The following is a 20,106-nucleotide window of genomic DNA, read 5'->3' as shown; positions in this document are numbered from 1 at the left end:
ACTGAGAGGATTACGGGGGAGCCACTCACGCTGCGCTGGTTGTCCCGGGGCCGGAGCGGTGCCCACCAAGATTGAAGGACGGTCTGCGGCCAGCTGAAGGTGACACCGGCGGACGCGGCTGGGGTCTCGGGAGCGATATGTCCGGCGGAAGGCCCAGGAAGGATCGCACCATCAAGGATCTCTTCACCCCCCCCACCGTGGGGAAGCGGAATGGCCCCGGGGGGTCAAACCCCCGAGGAGACGCGGGCAAGCAGACGGTGGACCCATCACCCCCCGAGGGGGCAGATCCCGAGGCTCCAGTCACGCGGTCCTTTCTGGAATCCCTGTTCACGGGGCTGAGGGACGACATCCACGCACTAAAGAAGGAGCTCCAGGACGAGATCAAGGAGGTCCGCCGCGACACCGACGCCATAGGGGAGAGAGTGGCAGACCTGGAAACGAAGAGCGACACCCGGGACGCCGAAATAGAGGCCCTGAGGCAGGAGTTGGCCCGCATCCACGACCAGCAGGTGGACCTCCAGACTCATGCCGAAGATTTGGAGAACCGCTCCCGGCGGCATAACATCAGGATCCGAGGAGTGAAAATGGCCCCAGACACGGAGGACCTCTTTCGGTTCACACAGGGCCTCTTCAACCACATCTTGGGCCGCCAGGCGGATGCCCCCATGCGACTGGATAGAGCCCACCGAACGGGCCCGCCGAGAGCCGATGCAACGCACCCCCCAGACATCTTGGTGTGCGTGCAGGACTTCAGGACGGAGGAGGAGATCCTGAACAAGGCACGCCGCATGGATAGGATCATCTTCGGCGACCATGCACCGGCGCTCTACCAGGATCTGGCTGCACTTACCCTCGAGAAACGACGCATTTTTCGGCCAGTGACAGCGGAACTGAGACAGCGCAACATTTCCTACAGCTGGGGGCACCCCTTCCGCTTGGTCTTTCGGCTCGGCAATATCCTTCATCAGCCACGCACCCTCAGGGACGCTTGCCGAGTGCTGGGCCTGGAGGAACCGGTGGTCGAGGATGGGCCGCCGGGAGATAAGGCTTCTACTGAGACTGGCCCGGGCCGCTGGCAGCAGCAACGACGCAGACGCAGGCCGAAACGCCCCGCGGCGGCCGAGATAGAGGAGGGCCAGAAGGCCGCGGTGGAGTCGGTGGCGCAGGGCCTGGCGCCGTCGACCAATACCTGAGCACTGGGAGAGCGACACACCGGTTCCACGAGCCATGATGGGTTCGGGCTAAACTAGTCCGGCGGCGGGGGCGCGTGCAGAGCGCTCCTGGGTCTTCCCTGATGGTGACTTTGTCTTTTCGTTCGTGGCGGAGTGCTTCGAGCTGGTCGACCTGCTCGCGACGCCGCCACGACCCCCACTCTACGGATTTACCTTACCACGGGTCCGGTGACCATGAGTCTGGACCTGGGACAATATTGGACCATGTTTCTTCACCAGTTGCGGAGGTGGGTGGGGTAGGGGGGTGGGCACGGGGAGTTGGATGGGAACTGTTTGCACTAAGTGAGGAGGGGTTCCAGGAGGGGGGGTTGCTCCAATTGCTCCGGTTGAGCGGGGATCAGGGGGGACAGTTTGGGTTGGGGGGGTCCTGAGGGGTGTGGGGGGAGGGGTGGAAGGGTTCTCCTTGTCCAGAAGGTTCGGTCGCCGGGGGTTGCCCTACGGCGGTCCCTAGCGCAGCGTCTTCCACGACCCGTGGGCCCACACTCACGGCCACCGGGCAGGCTTGGCTTTACTCGTACGATCCCAGATATGCCACGACACCTCATAGTGCTTACGCTTAACGTGCGGGGTCTCAACAGCCCGAACAAACGCAGGGCGATCTTATCCTATCTCGAGCGCTCCAAGGCGGACATCTGCCTCCTCCAGGAAACACACCTTGTGCGCAGCGACCAGCATAGGCTCAAATCCCGCGCGTTCCCGTGGCAGTTCTTTTCCTCTTCCCCGAAGAAGTCCGCGGGGGTGGCGATCCTAGTGGCTAAGTCCTTTGAGGGGAAAGTCCTCCATAAAGAAGCCGAAGTTAGAGGGCGGCTCCTACTCTATAGCTTCCAACTCGCGGGGCACACCCTGCTTGTGGGCTCAGTTTATGGCCCAAATGAAGGCCAAGAAAAGTTCCTGCACACAGCCCTGGAGACGATCACAGCCACCACACACACTCACTTGCTGCTAGGGGGGGACCTCAACCTAGTCTTTCATAACACAGCGGACCGCTCGGGACAGAGATCGGGTCAAGTAGGGGCGCTCACGGCGGCAGGTCACGCACACCTAGCTGACCTGGGCCTCATCGACCTCTGGCGGCACACACACCCCCAAACCACCGCCTACACGTACTACTCGGCCGCTCATAAGACATATGCGAGGCTAGACTATTTCCTGGGCTCTTCGCAGCTAGCGCTACAGGTCGAGAGCGTGGAGATACTACCGGCCTCGCTCTCCGACCACTGCCCAGTGGTGGCGACGCTTCGGGTGGGTGCCATGCCTGCACCACAACGGCACTGGAGACTGCGGGACGGTCTCTTACAGCTGCCGGACACCCAGACCCGGCTCACGTTGGCGATCGACCGCTTTCTGGAGCATAACGCAAATGACGACACCTCCAAGGCGACCCAGTGGGCGGCCCTTAAAGCGGTCCTGCGCGGGGAAATTATTTCCATTGCCACGGCCAACAACAAGGAGAGGGAGCGGAAACGAGCCGAGCTCTCCCAACGCGTGGCGGAATTGGAACAGATGCACCAGCGCACGGGGGCGTCCAGGGCATGGCGTCAATTGTGCGCCGAGCGGAAAATGCTAGCGGCCCTAGACCAGGATGTGGCGGAATACGCCGCGATGCGCCTCAAACACGTTTACTATACCGGTGGCGACCGTTGCGGGAAACTGCTGGCGAGTAGACTTCGGGCGCAGACTCAGCGGCAACAGGTGAGCTCTCTCCGGTTGCCCAGTGGCGACCTGGTCACAGAGAACGCAGCGATTGCGACGGCGTTTGGCAATTTCTATGCGGCGCTCTACGACGCGGATCACCTGGACCCTGACACCGGTCCAGCCTATTTGCGAGGCGCGGACCTCCCCGCCCTTACCCAAGCCCAGGCGGACTTCCTGGAGCGGCCCATAGGCCTAGAAGAGGTCATTTCGGCCATTGCCCGCCTAAAAGTCGGGAAATCCCCGGGACCCGACGGCTATACCGCGGCGTTCTACAAGACCTTTTGCCAGCGACTTGCCCCCCTCCTGCGTGACCTATTCAACACATTTGACACACCTGGCGCCATACATCCGGACCTGCTGGAGGCGTCTATCTCTGTCATTCCCAAACCCGGTCGTGACCCGGCACTTTGCGGCTCCTACAGACCCATATCGCTACTGAACATAGACCTGAAACTCTACACTGGCATACTCGCGAGCCGCATCGCCCCATATATGCAACAACTGATAGACCCCGACCAGGCGGGCTTTATCCCCCAACGGCAGACCAGCGACAACACTAAGCGGGTGCTACACCTCATCGAGGCCGGATCACGCACTAAACCCGGCTGCATGCTGCTCACCATCGATGCGGAGAAAGCCTTCGACAGGGTGCACTGGCCGTACCTTGATCAGGTCCTCCGCCACTTCGGCTTTGGGGAGAAACTTCGCCACCGCATCTTCAACTGCTACCGCCGGCCCAACGCCGCGGTACGAGTGAACGGTCACACCTCCCCGAGATTCGACATTGGCAGAGGCACGCGCCAGGGCTGCCCGCTGTCGCCACTCTTGTTCGCACTGTACATGGAGCCGATGGCTCAGAGGGTGCGGCAACATGCCCTCATTTCCGGGATTAAATTTGGAGCCGACACGCACACGATCAGCCTGTACGCCGATGACGTCCTGCTGTCCCTCACTGACCCGATGCGATCCCTGCGCGCTCTCTTTGTGGAGCTACACTCCTTCGCCCTGGTCTCGGGCTTCAAAATCAACGAAGCCAAATCTGAGGCCTTGAACATCTCACTAAGCCCGGAGGTGGTGGACGAGATTAAATCGGAATTCCAATTCCAATGGTCAGCCGCTACCGTCCCATATCTGGGCGTTCGCCTAGCCCCCACTGTCCGTGGTACCGCGCGAACCAATTATGAGGCCCTCACCCGCAAACTCCGGGAGCAACTCCGGCGTTGGAAGCCACTTACGCTATCGTGGTTGGGCAGAATTGCCGCAGTCAAAATGACACTGCTACCGCAGATTCTGTACCTGTTCCAGACGCTTCCCCTGAACCCCCCGGCGGGTTGGCTCCAACAAACTCAGTCGGAATTGTCACGGTTCATCTGGAACGGCCGACGACCCAGATTCAAGCATGCTCTCGCCACCCTACCCCCCGCGAACGGGGGCGTCGGCGTGCCTGACCTTGCGCTGTACTTCCACGCGGCACAGCTACGCACCTTTGTGGAGTGGTTCCAGCTGGAGTCCGGTAAGCACTGGCTCTTCCTGGACCAGGCAGTGGCCGGCCGCACCCTCCAGGGTGTGCCTTTCCTTCCGCGCCGACACCGTCCCCCTAACCTGTACGCCTCTGAAATCACCAGCACTGCCCTGCGAGTGTGGGATAGAGTAGCCGTGGCCAAGGGGCTGACCACCTTCCCCTCGCCCATGACCCCCATCTTTGAGAACCCAGACTTCACACCGGGCTTGGACGCCAGCGCGTTCACGACGTGGCGGACGACACCCTGTCGCGCGGCAGGACACATGTTCGACACCAAGGGCATTCTGCCGTTCCGGCAGGTCAAAGCAGATTACGGCATGGCCGAATCGGAACGCTTGCAGTACCTGCAGGTGCGCCACTGGGTGCTCCACCCCTCGATCCAACCCGGAGCCCGACGGCCCCTCACACCTTACGAACGATGGCTACTGACGCGCACCTCGGATAAGAAGTTGATATCGGACCTCTATCAGCAACTGCTCCTCACGCAGGCACACACCTACAATGCAGGCCAAGTCCGGTGGGAGAGGGACCTGGGGAGGCAGCTCACTAGGAAGGAATGGGAGGGGGTGTACCACAGAGCCAGACACTCGGCGCACCACACCGGCCTTACCGAGACTTTAACTAAGGTAGCAACATACTGGTACCACACCCCTGAGAGACTGCACCACTGGGATGCCCGGATCAGTGACAGATGCTGGAGGGGATGTGGGGAACTAGGGACGCTGGAACACCTGCTGTGGAGCTGTAAGGCGCTGCGCCCCTATTGGGACCCTATCCTGGATCTTATAGATACTCATCTAGACACACAACTGCCGCGCTTCCCAGCGTACATCCTGCTAGGCCTCCCAAACGCACTCATGTATCCTCTGAAATCCTGGCGCGGGCGCCTGATTGCACTTGCGCTTGGGGCTGCGGTCCAAAACATCGTGGCACACTGGAGGGCGACCCAAGCTCCGCAACAACTGGGGTGGCTTCACAGGCTGTGGGCGATCCTGGGGATGGAGAAACTATCGCTGGCAGCGTCGGGGAGGGGGGCGGAATTTGCGGAACTCTGGCGCCCATTCCTCGCCTTGCTCACCGGGGAGTTTCGGGAGTTGAGCTGCCCGCGCTACCTGCGTTTGCTACGCTTAGCCGAAACACCTCTCCCGGATCCCAAAACACATACCCGCAAACGCACGGACCCCAAGCGAGTGGCATCCGCTGACTGTTGAGAGTGACTCGCGACCTAGAGCTGGTTCCCGGACATGGACAAGGAGAAGGGAGGGCTGGGGTGGGGAGGGTGGTGGGGTTGTTTACAGTTCTTTGTTTTTCATGTTTTCCCGCAATGCACTAGCACTGACCAGCTTGCACCGTTGTAGCACCTCTTAAGACGCGGCCGGCCCAATGGGTTGTAGGCGGCTTGCTGTGTTAATGAGATACTGTACCTGCTGACCCTATGATGGGTACCCGCGGGGTCGCTGACCCCGGCCTCCCTAGAACGGTGGCGGCCCTTACCGAAGTACCAGAGGTGCATTTGTTTTTTGCCTATGCTCAATAAAATATTTAATACATAAAAGCTAACCTTGTTTTTCAGCTCAGGGTAGTTTTCACTTTTATCATCCCTTGGCTCAGGTCCACCAGTGAGTGCCACAACATATGGGAAAGATTCCGGTGGCAAATCAATGCGAGTAAGGGCTGGTCTATTCAAGGCTGTGAGTGGACCTTCTTTATTTTTTCTTGATAAAGCAACCTTCTTCCTTATTGTATCTTGGTCGCTAATTACCCTCTTTTCGACCACCCCTCGAGAAATTCTCTCAGGCTCCTTACCCTTATTTGCAGGTGCTGTAGCTGTTTGCACACTTCTCCCAGTTTCCCTTGTTTATTCAATCGACTGAACCTGTGTAGTTGGTGGAATAACTCCTAGCATCGGGGTTGGCCCTGCGATCACTCCCACCCCATTGTTAGTTTCAATAGAATTTATTAAAGTTTTTTAGCAAGCTTGAATTCTCCAGAACAGACTGTTCAATTTTCTCAACTCTTTTACTTATTATCTTAGACCTCTCCACAAGTGGCAAAATTAACGACTTACTTAGTTGTTCAATTCGGGCACAAAGGCTACATGAGGGTCTTGCGTTGATGGGGACACAACAGCCACCCTAGGAGTTGAACCAGATGATAAGGGAGTTGATGGCAGTGATTCAACTGGGGGGTCAATACCTCGAATGGTCACATCCTCTTCAGTTATATTTGGAAATGTAGAGATTTGCATAATTTTAGGACATCTCCCCGGCTTTTTCAGCCGCTGCCCCCCGCTTCCTCTTAGCTGAGGTAGTCTGACCTTTATTAGATTTTTGTATTTGTGGTCGTTGGCTACTTTTAGCACTGGACCTTGTAGAGGAACGTAGTTTAACAATATTCGATTCTCCCTCTATATTTAGTGTGTTTAGTAGGGCGGGTGCACCTGGCTTGCTTGACAGAGCACTATCTGCAATTTTATCACTCCCATCGTTAGTAACATCTTCCTCATTCGTAGATGTATTTCTGTTTATCTGTTAATCTGACTGGTCTAACTGATTGGGGGAGATAGCAGACATTAAAGGTCCTAAAGAGGATTGTCTTGAATATAATGGCTCAAGGGATAGGCGCCGCTCTGTGAGGGCTATTTCATGTTCGAGGAGGGAAGCAGCTCTAATAATAAAGTTATCTAGTGTTCCACTTACAGAGCCTCCCACAGTAGACCTCCTCCCTTTACCTCCACAATCCGCCATTACTACTAATTGTGTATAATGCAAACTTATAACTATATATATATCACAACAAGCAACCGCGAAACGGACGCAGATTAATAAGATCTTACAAAGGTGGGAATGTTCGAGTGGTGGCTCAGCCCAGCCTCTTCCTGCCTTGGACGGCTGTAGATGGCCCGCCCTTGTACCGGGCTTCTTCCGGAACGCTCCCGTGCGCTCCCGCGCTGCGGGTACCTACGGTAGTTACATAGTACATATAGTATCGTGTGGCGGGGCTTGCTGCACAACGTATGACCAGGTGTTCGTAGTCAAGCAAGGACTCAGGGTACATCGAGTCCCTGCTGGCATCCAATGGGTGATCTCCTTCCCAGCAAAGCCGCCCCAGGTCTTGTCCAGCAATCACAGTCCAGGTACTTTCTCTCTCCTTAGTCTGAAGCGGCGAAGCGGCACCCGCGAAGCGGCACCCGCGAAGCGGCACCCGCGAAGCGGGTGCGGCGAGCATTAACCGCGGGACTCTTCCAAAGGCCAGGCAGTCGCAGAAATACTCCTTACTACTCGCAAAATACAGGACCCAAAGAATGACTGAAACAGCTAAAATTTAAAGAGAGGATAGTATCCTGTGGGCGGGGCTGGCTGCACAACGTATGACCAGGTGTTCGTAGTGAAGCAGGGACTCCTGGTACATTGAGTCCCTGCTGGCGTCCAATGGGAGATCTCCTTCCCAGCAACGCCGTCCCAGTTCTTGTCCAGCAATCACGGTCCAGGTATGTGCTCTCTCTTAGTCTGAAGCTGCGAAGCAGGTACATGCGAAGCGGGCACACGCGAAGCGGGTGCGGTGAGCAGTAACCACAAGACTCTTCCCCCAGTATTTCTTTTCTTTTGCAACGTGTGTGATTCTTGCAATACAACCTGCCTAACCTTTTCGAAAACGGTTAGAAGTAAGCTTAACTGTTGGTTAGAAGCGGTGGTTGGGATTAGAACCTACCAAGCCACCAAAGTAATACTACACAATATTAGATGCTGGTTTTGTATTGCGTGGTCATATCGTATATCGCCTTATATAAAGATTATACTCGTTTTATAAAAACTTGTGTGGAGTCTATTTGTGGTGACATCATTGGGTTGCTGTGAGTGTGGTTGCACATACTTTACACTTGTGCCTTGGAGATAAGCCTGGCTGCTAGTGCCAAGCTACTAAGGGGGTGAGCGGGGCTATCTCAGACGGTGTCCTGCTGGTTGTACTTCCGTCCTGGCTGGATTTTGAGGGTTAGGATTTCTAAGCATATCAGAGGGTTCCAGAATAGGGACCATGGAGGATTAAGTATATGGGCTTCACTCTTAACCGGTTATACTTCCGTCCTGGTTCCTATGGAAGAGGTAAGTATATGGACCCAGGTATGGTCCAGCGGGTGCACCGAAGAATGGAGCCAGGAGTAAGGGCTAAGCTATGGCTGCATGTGTGCTGATGTGTTGAAAAGTGGTTGCAGCGTCTGGGACCGGAACCCAGACACAGAAGAAACACGTGTTGGCTGGGCAACCGTTCAGGATTAAAGAAGAACACAAAAGCTCCGGAGTGTTCATAGTTACTTCGAATACATGTTTGCACATTGAATATCTGTTGGTGTTAACTTATGACACAGAGTAAATACTCTGCAACTAAATGTAGACGTCTGCACAGGCCTTCAGTATCCCTTTAAAACATGGTACTTTGCAGCCTAAATGCAGTTTCCAACTGACAATTAAACTTGCAAAATTAAATCCTTTGCCTATTCTCAAACTCCCCTTTTATTACATATAGGTCACCCCTAATTGTGGCCCTAGGTAGCCCAATGGGCAAGATGCATTGATATTTAAGGGTTGCACATGTACTTTTAAGTATTGCATGTCCAGATAAATAGAATCTCCTAAATATGTTTTTTTCACTATTGTACGGCCTGCCTCTCCCATAGGAGAACATTGGGTTGCATTGTTACATTTAACTTTTGATTGGAATGAGTGAACATTTCATGATTGATGTTTAAAAAAATATGCATTAATGGTAAAGTCGGATTTTAAGATTTCGGCCTAAATCCATAGTTGATTTGCTCACCACGTCAATCTAGTTTGGACTCGCCCATATGCAAATTAATCTTGACCCTGCTCGCTGAGGGATCAGTTCAGCCAAAAGTGCCAGGCCAGGTCCTCCTCTGAACAGGAACAAGCATCCTAGGACTAGCTTCAGAATATCATTCAATATCAGCCAGGATATCTCCACTCCGGTGGCGTGGTGAGCACAGGACCTTAGTCTAGGCATACATATTCCACTTAGGGTGACAGGTGCAAAAAGGATTTAATGATGGACGGAATGCTGAACAAATGTCAAACACTGACCCTCAGTACTGAGGTGTGGGCCTAAATCCATCACTTTTTTATCACCAGACCAGTCCAGTTTGGACCCAGCCACATGGAAATTGGTCTTGACCCTGCTCCCCATGGGAACAGACTAGCCGGAGCTTCCAGGTCAGGTACTCCACAGACCAGGACCAAGCATCCCGCGCCCGGTTGCGGGGTATCATCCACGATTAGCCAGGTTAGCTCAACTCTGGTGGCATTTTGTGCACTTGACCCACGTCTCGGCATACCTATCCCACTTAAGGCGACAAACTCCAAAAAGAACATATGATTGGCGGAATGCTGAACAATGTCAAACAATCAACCCTAGTACAGAGATCTCGGCATAAATCTTTCCATAAAAAATGGTGCTATCCTTAAAAATAAATCCTCCCATAATGCAAAATAGGAAACCTTCCTGGAGGAGTCTATTTGTGGAAAAGCCAAAGCGGAAAGAACGCAGGTGAATTTGCTAGAGGAGGATGATGGTGGAACAATTTTGTTTTAATGCAGATGGCATGGTGCTCTGTCTTTTGGGCTCTGTGTTTTAAGATCCCCTAAGTTGTTTCTTGTTGGAGACAAGGAAAAGTCACCATCTTCACTACAAAGATGATTGTCCCATAAATCACGTGGCCGAAAACACAGGTAAAATGGAGGAAACCTCTTGCAGTAAATAAAAAGAATATTTCACAATTGCCGTTTTCTTTCCTAGTCATTGTGGATAAGGTTTGTGTGACTTAAGAGTTGGATTCCAAATTTATGAGATATTTAACGAAATTGGGGAGATAGCTCAAGATGGAATAGGTAAATCCCTGAAAGCCTGTCCAGATGAAAGTTTAAATGCTTTGGATTCTTTGGGAAGGATTTTGAATATGACAGAGAATTATTTCATTGAAGAGATTGAAGTGGGCATTGAATGTCTTCAAAGCTGAATTTAGTGGCAGTTTTGTTTGCTGAGCAATTATCAATATTTCAATAATGGCAGTGATGGAAACAAGTTGAATGGACTCAAAGCGTGTAGGTATGCATTTGATGGAGAGGGTAGGTGGTATATGTACCTTTAGGTAACATTTTCTGGAAGAACTTACAAATGAGTGAATGTCTTTCCCTGCCACCTCTTGCAGCACGCCAACAGTTGAGAGTAGTGCCTTTACTCCTTGAAGTTGTTAAAAGGCCTTGCTTTAACTTCTTTACAGCCTCCATTTCCCTCTCTTCATCCTAAGTTCTGCATCCTGTTTTTATCTACCCTTTTCTCTTCCTCTATACTTTTCTCCTATTTGAGCTCAAACTGCCTCTTTCTTTGCTCTAAAGATCGTCTTTACAGCCTCTGTTGGTTTTCCCCCTGCTCTTTAGACTACATAATCAAAGAGCCTTTTTCAAAATACATACTAGCATTTTTGGCAACAAACTGCGCTTGTATTAATTATGAAAGGTCTGTGCAATTCTGCTTGCCATTAAATAAACTTTACAACTGCTAGATTGAGGTTAGCCCTTCACTCTCCCAGCCCCTCCAATTCCCTCTTCCTACCTGCCCTCCAAGACACAGCTTGTGAATTAGAAAGCTGAACTCACTCCTTCCCCAGGTCCACTCATGTTGTGGTTGCTGGGTAAACAGTTGGCTGGGCCTGCAAGTGAACCTAAGAAGTAGAGAAAGGGTGATGTGACCGCACCACCAGCCTGTACAAGACGTCTTAGCCGGGGCATCAAGGATAAGGTCTGAGAGGACAAAGGCAATTGCCTGTTTGGGCCTGGTAGGGCCAGAAATGCATCCTGTTTCCTAATCTACACACACTGTCCCTGAAACAGCCACAAACACAGCCATGCCCACAAGTTTACAACAAACACTCACATCTCTCTACCAACAGACAAGGTCAATGCACCCACCACTCACTCACCAAATACATTTTACTCGTATAAAATATTCCTACATACTCTCCTACCCCTACATCTACACACTACTACCCAAGCCACAATTCTGTACTATAAAACAAAGGAAATTTTGCTTATATACCAATAATCCACAAACCACATACCATCAATCTCCAAATACCAACCCTGTCCAAACATAATCCTTCTACTAATTACTGCCTACGCCTAACATTGTACTTGACACCTCTTCCAAACATTTCTTCAACTCTCAATTATACCGCTTCACTACACAACCCTCCTCTTCAAGCCACACAATACCAATGATAATCCTTTTTCAATACTCCCTTCCCCTAATAAGGCAACTCAACCTACAAATGCCACTCCAAACCTCTGTTTATCCACTCTCATGCTGCACAGAGACTCTCTCTCACACCAAATCCCACCACTCTTCTTCAACATACACAACTCACCAGTCCTTCACATTAAAATCCTAATCCTCATGTCACTATTAAAGCATCACATACTACCCCCCAAGAAAGGACCAAGCACATATAAAATGTATCTGAACAAAATCGCATACATTCAAAAACACCCAACAATCCCAAAATACATACACACATTTACCCTGTGCTGAGTACCAACATTAACAACACACTGTTAACCCCATCCTAACCTCATACATTCCAAACAACAAATACACCAAGGACTCAATCCACAAAACAACACTCATAGGCCTATCATTTACTGCTGAATTGAGAACCATACAACATGACCCTCATGCTCCACCACCATCCCTCACCTATGCACCACCCACCTTTAACATTTGCCACTCTCTTCATATTTTGCATCCCCTTGTCTATTGCACAACAAACATACCTTCTGGACAACTCCACAGCCCATATAACCAACTTCAACCAGTCTCACCACCACCCGCTCAGGCACTCCTCAAAAAATTATTCTAAGCCTTTTGGAAGAAGATAACAATAAAAAAACACTTTCTCTGTCCTGGAACAGTTAACACCACCACCAATAGCACACTGCCTACAACGTCCAAAGACAACACTCACTCTCTCTCCTACAGCAAAAACTCATACTACCTCCCAGAAACGTTCTTTAGACTGCCTATTGATACATGCGTCTTACAATTAATAAAAACAAGTACAATATTTTCAACTTAATATTTGACACAAAATCTGACTTACTTTTCATAATAATTATGGCTAGGGGAAGATATGGCACCGGTTTGCTTGAAACAGTTCCACCATTGTACCAGACTGACAAAATCGCGTACTATGGCAATTCTTTATGAAAAAATCATATATATATATATTGTTTTTAAGCTATAACATCCTTGTAACCTTTGGTGTTTCCAGTGATTTTCTAAGGTTTTTTAAAATTCTGTTTTCTAACTATAATGTCCCTGTAACCTTTGTTTTTTTCACTGAATTTCTAAAGTTTTTCAAAATTTGTTTCCTTAACTGTAGCCTGTAATGTTTCACAGTGAATGTGTAAGCACATGTGTGGTGCTCTTAGTGGGTGTATAAGTGTGTGTGTGAGTTTCTGAGTGTGAGTGTGTCAGTGGCTATCTGAGGGGGTCTATGTGTGTGTGAGTGGGTCTATGAGTGCCTGTGTGATTGCCTCTGTGGGTTTGTTACTGGTTGTGTCAGAACTTGTGTGTGTCTGTAAGTGGCTGTGCGAGCACTACTTTGGATGTTGGGTTGGGAATGTTAGTGAGTTTATGGGTGTATGAGTGGTTGTCTGTGTGGTGTTATTGTTTTTGTGGAGTTCCTTACTTAGAATATTTAAAAGACTGAACCATGGTCTCTGCTCTGACAAGGAGATGCCATTATAGAATTCACTTGTCACATTCACTAAAGTTCAGATTGTACTCCAATATATTTATGATGCCTCTACAGATCTTTTTTCAACGTGGATTTTCAGAGGAAATGTTTTTAGTTTCCATTCACCTAGCCTAAGAAGATAGATGCATTTCCATGTTTATCAAGTAGAGCTTTACCTGGGGCACATGCTATGTTTATATTTGTCAATGTTTCATGTATAGGTTTAATTGATCTAAAATGAACATGAGGATCTGAGTGGAATCTTTTTTTTTAATAAGAGTCAGTAAAGATGAAGTCTAGGCAAGGTGTCCAAGAAAAGTATTTTATTGTAAGTTAAGAGCAGGTACCTCCAGCTTCATCTCCTACCAGTTCTCAGCTCTCTCTCTAGTGCTTAAAACATAACATTCTAGCTTGCCTAGCAACCCATGCACATTCTAAGGGAGAGAACTCTACACATCTCCCCCCTTTACATATATTATAATACAAGTAATATAAAGAGATAACATAATACAAAGGATAACAATTCATACATAAGCACAAAATAATGTTCAAATAACCACAACATTCAAAGAAGATATCAATCAGACATCAGAGACTGAGGAGCACAGCATTTCAATATATTCCCAAATCTCCGTACTGAACCATCTCCCAATATCACCACATTTTTCTTTACATATCTCACCTGGGTTTTGAAAATTTGCTATCTCCTTTTGCACCACCCCACCATGTTTAACAACTACCTAGTCACCAGCTTGTATATTGGTAGATTTCAATCCTTTCAAACTATTATAGCCACTAGCAGATCCAGCTTGTTGATCAGTGACATCCTTCTCAATTCTTTCACGGTCTTCCCACACGCAATCCTTGTCCTTCAACCATCCTGGCACTTCTTTCCCTCCCGGTTCACGCCCCTTAAGGGAAACAAAAAGTGACAAAGGGTGACACTCCAGTCACGGAATGTGGTATTACGCTGTAAAACCAAATCAACTTTTTGAGCTCATCAGACCATGATAGCCCATTAGCAAATGAAAGTTTGAGGCCCGTTGTCTGATACAAGAGTTTTAGTAATTCCCTCATTCATAAAAAAAACTCCATCCAGAAACTTGATGACTTTTTCTGTTACAATGCTGTCAGTAGTTTCTACAACAAACCATTTGGAATGATAATCTATCAAAACCATTAGAAACTTACAATTTGAAACTAATCTGGAAATAGGACAAAGGAAATCTAACGGTACTCTTTTCCAAGGATGTAGCGGAAACTTTACGCATGCAAGAGGCGGCTGATGTATAATTTTAGTTTTATTGCTAGTTACACAAGCATAACAATCTTTAACGGCTTCTTCAACATCTTTCTCTAATCCAGTCCACCAAACCGATTGACGTACACGCCTTTAAGTCATATTCCTGCCCAGATAATCTTCCGTGGGCATTGTTGACAATTCTAGATCTAAGTTCTGACAGCTGTACTAATTTGTTCCTTCTCCATATCTTACCTTCTCTAACGCTCAATTCTGACTCAACATTGTTATAACCTTTGAAACATAAGGCATGAACAAGATCGCCACCCCAACCACCAGATACACCCTGCATGACCTTTTGTAACACATCGTCATTCAGCATTTCTGAATCCCATTCCTCCTTTAGAAAAGCTTGTTCCTCACTATACCTTATTACGTCAACTTCAACTTCACATTCTTCCTCACTCACCGTAATAGGCATTCTAGACAAACAGTCTGCTAAAATATTCTTGAGGCCTTTCATATATTCAACCTCAAAATTATAATCCAATCCTGACAGAATCCATCTTGAAATCCTTGGAGTTACACTCTCTTCAAATCCTCTACCTCCTTTGAACAAATGTATAAGTGGTTTGTGATCAGTACAAAGCTTAAATGGAAGGCCCCAAACAAAATACCTAAAATGTTTAATTCCCCAGCAGCACGCTAGGGCTTCCTTCTCTATTACGGAGTACAATGTCTCAGCTCCTTGCAACCGCCTGGATGCAAATCCAATAATATTTTCTTCACCATTATTTACCTGCGTCAAAACAGCTCCTATCCCGACTGCACTGGCATCAGTAGTGATAAAAGTTTTATCTCTATAATCAAAATGTCCAAGACTAGGTGCACACAGAATACCATCCTTGACTTTCTTGAATGCCCTGTCACACGCATCACACCACACAAAGTCACACCCGACTTCATTAATACACGTAATGGCTCCACAATTTCAGTAAATCCTCTCACGAATTTGGAGCAATACTCCGCCAGTCCCAAGAAACTTTTAAGTTGGTCCTTATTTATGTGAGTGGGAGCATCTCTACTTGCAGATACAATACTCTTCCTAGGCTTCATCCCACCCTTAGAAATCTCATGCCCTAGATAATTCACACAACTTTTTCTTAATTGACATTTTTCCCTCTTTATACTCAATCTATTTTCCCGCATGCGACCTAATACTTCATCCATTACTTTGTCATGATGTTCATCGTTTCTTCCTATAATCAGCACATCATCTTGAAAACACAAGACATCCTTTATCCCCTGGAGAACCTTTTGCATTACCCTTTGAAACACAGCTGAGGCAGATGCTAACCCAGACGGCATTCTGCGGTAGTGAAATGCCCCCAGCGGTGTTACAAATGATGTGAGATGTCTTGATTCCTCACTGATATCAATTTGGTGGTAGGCTGCAGACATGTCGATTACGCTAAACACACTACCCCCACCCATGGCAGTCAACATTTCTAAAATGTTTGGCAGTGGTTGGCGATCAACCCAAATGTTCCTATTCAAGTCACGTAAATCAATGCATAAACAAATCTTCTTCCCACCATCTTTTGGCACAACGACAATGGGCATCAACCACTCAGAAGCCTCAATTTGTTCATCTTCAACAACTTATCAAGCTCTTCCTGCAAAGGTCCCCTCATAAGATGAGGTACAGACCTCACCTTATGTACAACAGGTATTGCATTCCTTTTAAGTATAATCTTGTGGGAAAAGTTCTTAAGTTTTCCCAATTTATCCGAAAAAGCATCAGAATATCTGTCCATTATAGATGAATCATAATTGTCAACATAATGCACAACAAAAGATTTTACAGGCTCGCGAGAGATAGGATTTAGTGTAATCCCAAGATCTTTTTGGTGACGCCATACTGACAAATTTGAACCTTGCTTTGTTAAATACACACGTCCATAAAGACCTATTATATCAATGGTCTTACCACCATACCCTACTGCGTTAATATCTGGAGCTTCCCAAGACTTCTCATCGCTCAACTCACCCCATGTTTTGAAATACATTTCTTTAGATAACAGTGTATAAAGACTTCCTGAATCAATCAACATCCTTACACCTTTTGAGTCCAAATTGATAATGCTATGCAGTTTCTCTAACTTGTCAGTGCTTTCCACATTGATATTGTCAATACCTGTGTTTACAATCTCTTCAGAATTATGGCAAACATGAGAAATAATGTTATTGAAAAGAAGACACAAAGCGATAAGATGAGGAGCTCTTCTTTATTCGTTCTGGTGCACAGGTCTCCCAGCAGCAACTGCTGACATGTCAATGGTATACATTCTACGCCAGAACATGGAATCCAAAGAGATGTCCCGTGTGTGCTGGCACGCGGGAAATTAACTAAAGATAACATCTTTACAGTTATCAATACACGGAAATAATTCATGAACATCTTCACATAAATCATCAACCTATTGTACAGGGCATTTTCGTCCTGCATGCTTTAGCAAGATGGCCTCTCTTCCCACATATTCTACAAATGGCATTCCTACCCAAGCATTTGGTGCTGGAGGCAATGTGACCTGGTGCACCACAGTGATAACACTTGATGGGACGGGTTCACACATTAGGAGAAGACTTATTGACTTGAAAAGAATCATTTCCTTTATCAGCCATTTTGTTCAAAGGTTTAGGCTGACATTTGACAACTGGCTTGATTATTTTAGTCTCATCAATAGATGCATGAATTTCCGAACCTTTGAAAGATATAGATTTTGATTCAGAGTATTTAACTACTAATACATTTGTACATTTATCCATTTCTTTAATCCACATATCTGTGTGTTCTAGCCCTTTAGCTATTTGTATGGCTTCCTCTAAAGTGGAATCTCTTATAAGTAATTCCTCACGCACTCTTTTATTATTTGTACATCTTACTATTTGATCACGTATGAGTGAATACGCAAATTTTTAAAACTGACAAGTTATTGATAGACCTCTTAAAGCAGCTACATAAGTTGCTATATCTTCATCCATTTTCTGAACCCTACAGAAAAACCTGTCTTTCAAGAAATACATTTATCTTAGTAATAAACCTTGAATCTAACATCTGCATGCTCATATTGTATACATTACTAAGTTGACCACCCCCTACCCCAAGAGAAACTTCAGGGAGATTTTCATACAGACGCCTCCCTTCTACTCCCAAATTGTGAAGTAATATAGCTTGGTTTCGTACTGGCCCATACTTGTCTGCACCTGTGGCTAAAATGTATGTCAAAAATAATTTTTTCCATTCTTTCCACGGAATACCAGGCTCTGCAGGGGTTGGTAGAAAAGAAGGAGGTGCAGATAAGCCCTGATCAGACGTAGTATATCTAGTTATTAATTATTAAATTGTTAAATAAACATGAATGATAAATAGCATTAACAATCTCTTCAGCTTTTCCTTGTATGAGTCCACCTGTAAATAAAATACTATGTTAGTTATAAAAAAATAAACTAAGGTAACACATTAAAATAAAAACCTCTTTTAGAATGTGTGAGACTAGGCCCTTTCCCCAAAATCTTTCGCCTTTTATTTCCCTTTTTAAATCAGAATGCCCTCATGGTAACAACAATGTATAGGCCTTGTGTAGTGAGGAAAGCCCTGTGTACTGTGAAACTGATGTTAAGATGCAGGTGTCTTATACCCCTAACATGGCTGCCACTGACCACTGCTGCTGCAGCGGGGTTTAGTGGGCGCATTCTAGTGGCTAGGGCCTGGCTGGAACCCTCCAAACAATGTATCAACTTAGCCTGCCAGCCTGCCCACAGGTAGAATGGTGGAACCTCCTAGAACCCCCTGGAACATTCTGGAACAGGTGAGGTGACACCAACTGCCACTGCCAACTGTCAACTGGCACTGTATAAGGAAAGGAAGGTAAACTTTCCTGTCAGAGTGACTGAGGGGAAGACCTGGGGAAGAACCTACGCAGGAGGATAGGCAGTGAGGGTCAGGACAGGGACTTATGATACTGGAAGAGACAGGGCCTAGGAGCTGCCTTTCAAGTGTTGAGGTATCCTGTACCCCCCCCCTCTGACCTAGCCCCGCGGCAGGGAACCCCCAGGGACCACTTGAGGGGATTGGCTGAGGAGATCTAACACCAGCCACCAACTTAACCCCCTTCAAGGAAACAAGAAACCAAAGGGCGCAAGAAACATCACGCCAACAAGAAACTAAGCTTCTATTTACAAGGTCGCAAGAAACATCACGCCAAGAAGAAACTAAGCCTCTAATTACAAGGGCGCAAGAAACCTAAAGCGCTAAGAAGAAATTAAATCATCACAGGACTTTTGAAGAAGCAATCAGGTATTGGCGCTGTACTGACCCTGCGTTTCCTGATGTCACCTGGGGTCTCTTTTGCTAACCTGCTACTGGGGTGTCACCTGTCCTGTATATCTAGCGCTGCCCTTGCTGACCCTGTGAAGAGCGCTGAAGTAATGGAGGGGGTAGCTGCCTTCTGAAGCGCTATATTTGCCTGAACTGCAGCACCCTGAACTGAATGTTATTAGACCTGCTGGTCTTGCCCCGACCTCGTGTGGGCCAAAGCGCTATAGCCCTGCACCCTGCTGTCTGTGAAGCGCTAGAATCCTGGGCGTGATTCCTGCCTGAAGCGCTATATTCTGTGGTGCCCTTCAGCAGCGCTACCTGGAATGAACTGTCTGCCGAGCGCTACCTCTGCTGTGAATTGCCTGCTATATCGTAGCGCTGTGAATCCTGAAAAGCGCTATCCCCCTGAAGCGCTGTGTCACCAAGAACTTCTGTGGCTCTAGAAGTTGCTGCCTTCTGAAGCGCTGACTCCCTGCTCCCCCAACTCTCCTTTGCTGTCCCTGTGAAGAGTGCTGAGGTACTGAAGGGGGTTGCTGGCTTGTGAAGTGCTGTACCTGCAGGGTGCTATTATCTAAACCTGATTGCCTGTGGCCAAGCGCTGTCATGTGAGGAACTGAGGTAGTGCCCAGGGAAGCGCTGTAATTTCACTCCAAGCGCTTTCTTGAATGTCCCATAGAAGCGCTGTAATTGTGCCTCCAAGCGCTCTCTTGTAGGCCCCAGAGAAACGCTGTATTTTTGACCTTAAGTGCCCACCTGTTGGCCCCTATGTGCCTCTAGTGACGTGGAGGCCATTAAGTTACTGTTTATGCCTGAGGACAGGCTTGCCATTCATTAACTGTTTGGGCCCTGGTTCCAGCGTAGGCCTAAAGACATACTGAGTTCACCTGCGATGGCTTGGCCCTGCATAGGGGAGTCCAAGGCATAGTAAAATGCTCATTGAGAATGCTTTACTGAATTGCTTATTGAAATGTTCACCTTAATTAACAGAAATGTTTTACTAGTCTAAAGCAAGGCCTGTGCTTGCTTAATGAGATGTTGCTCTCTAGCAATGAGTAATGTTCTATTTATAAGTTACTTAATGAAATGCCTATGCCTGATTCCTTCCCTGTAATGTTTACTCCTGATTAGGGGGATGTTACCTATGATTGGGGAAGAGTTTTGAAGTGGTTATTCCTGCTTGGAACCAGGATTATTCTGAACTATAGAAGTTTTATTACACCCCTGCCCCAG

This window comes from Lissotriton vulgaris, chromosome 10 (genome assembly GCF_964263255.1).
Source record: "Lissotriton vulgaris chromosome 10, aLisVul1.2, whole genome shotgun sequence".
In the NCBI taxonomy this organism is placed as follows: Eukaryota; Metazoa; Chordata; class Amphibia; order Caudata; family Salamandridae; genus Lissotriton; species Lissotriton vulgaris.
Note: the sequence above shows the minus strand (reverse complement) of the source record.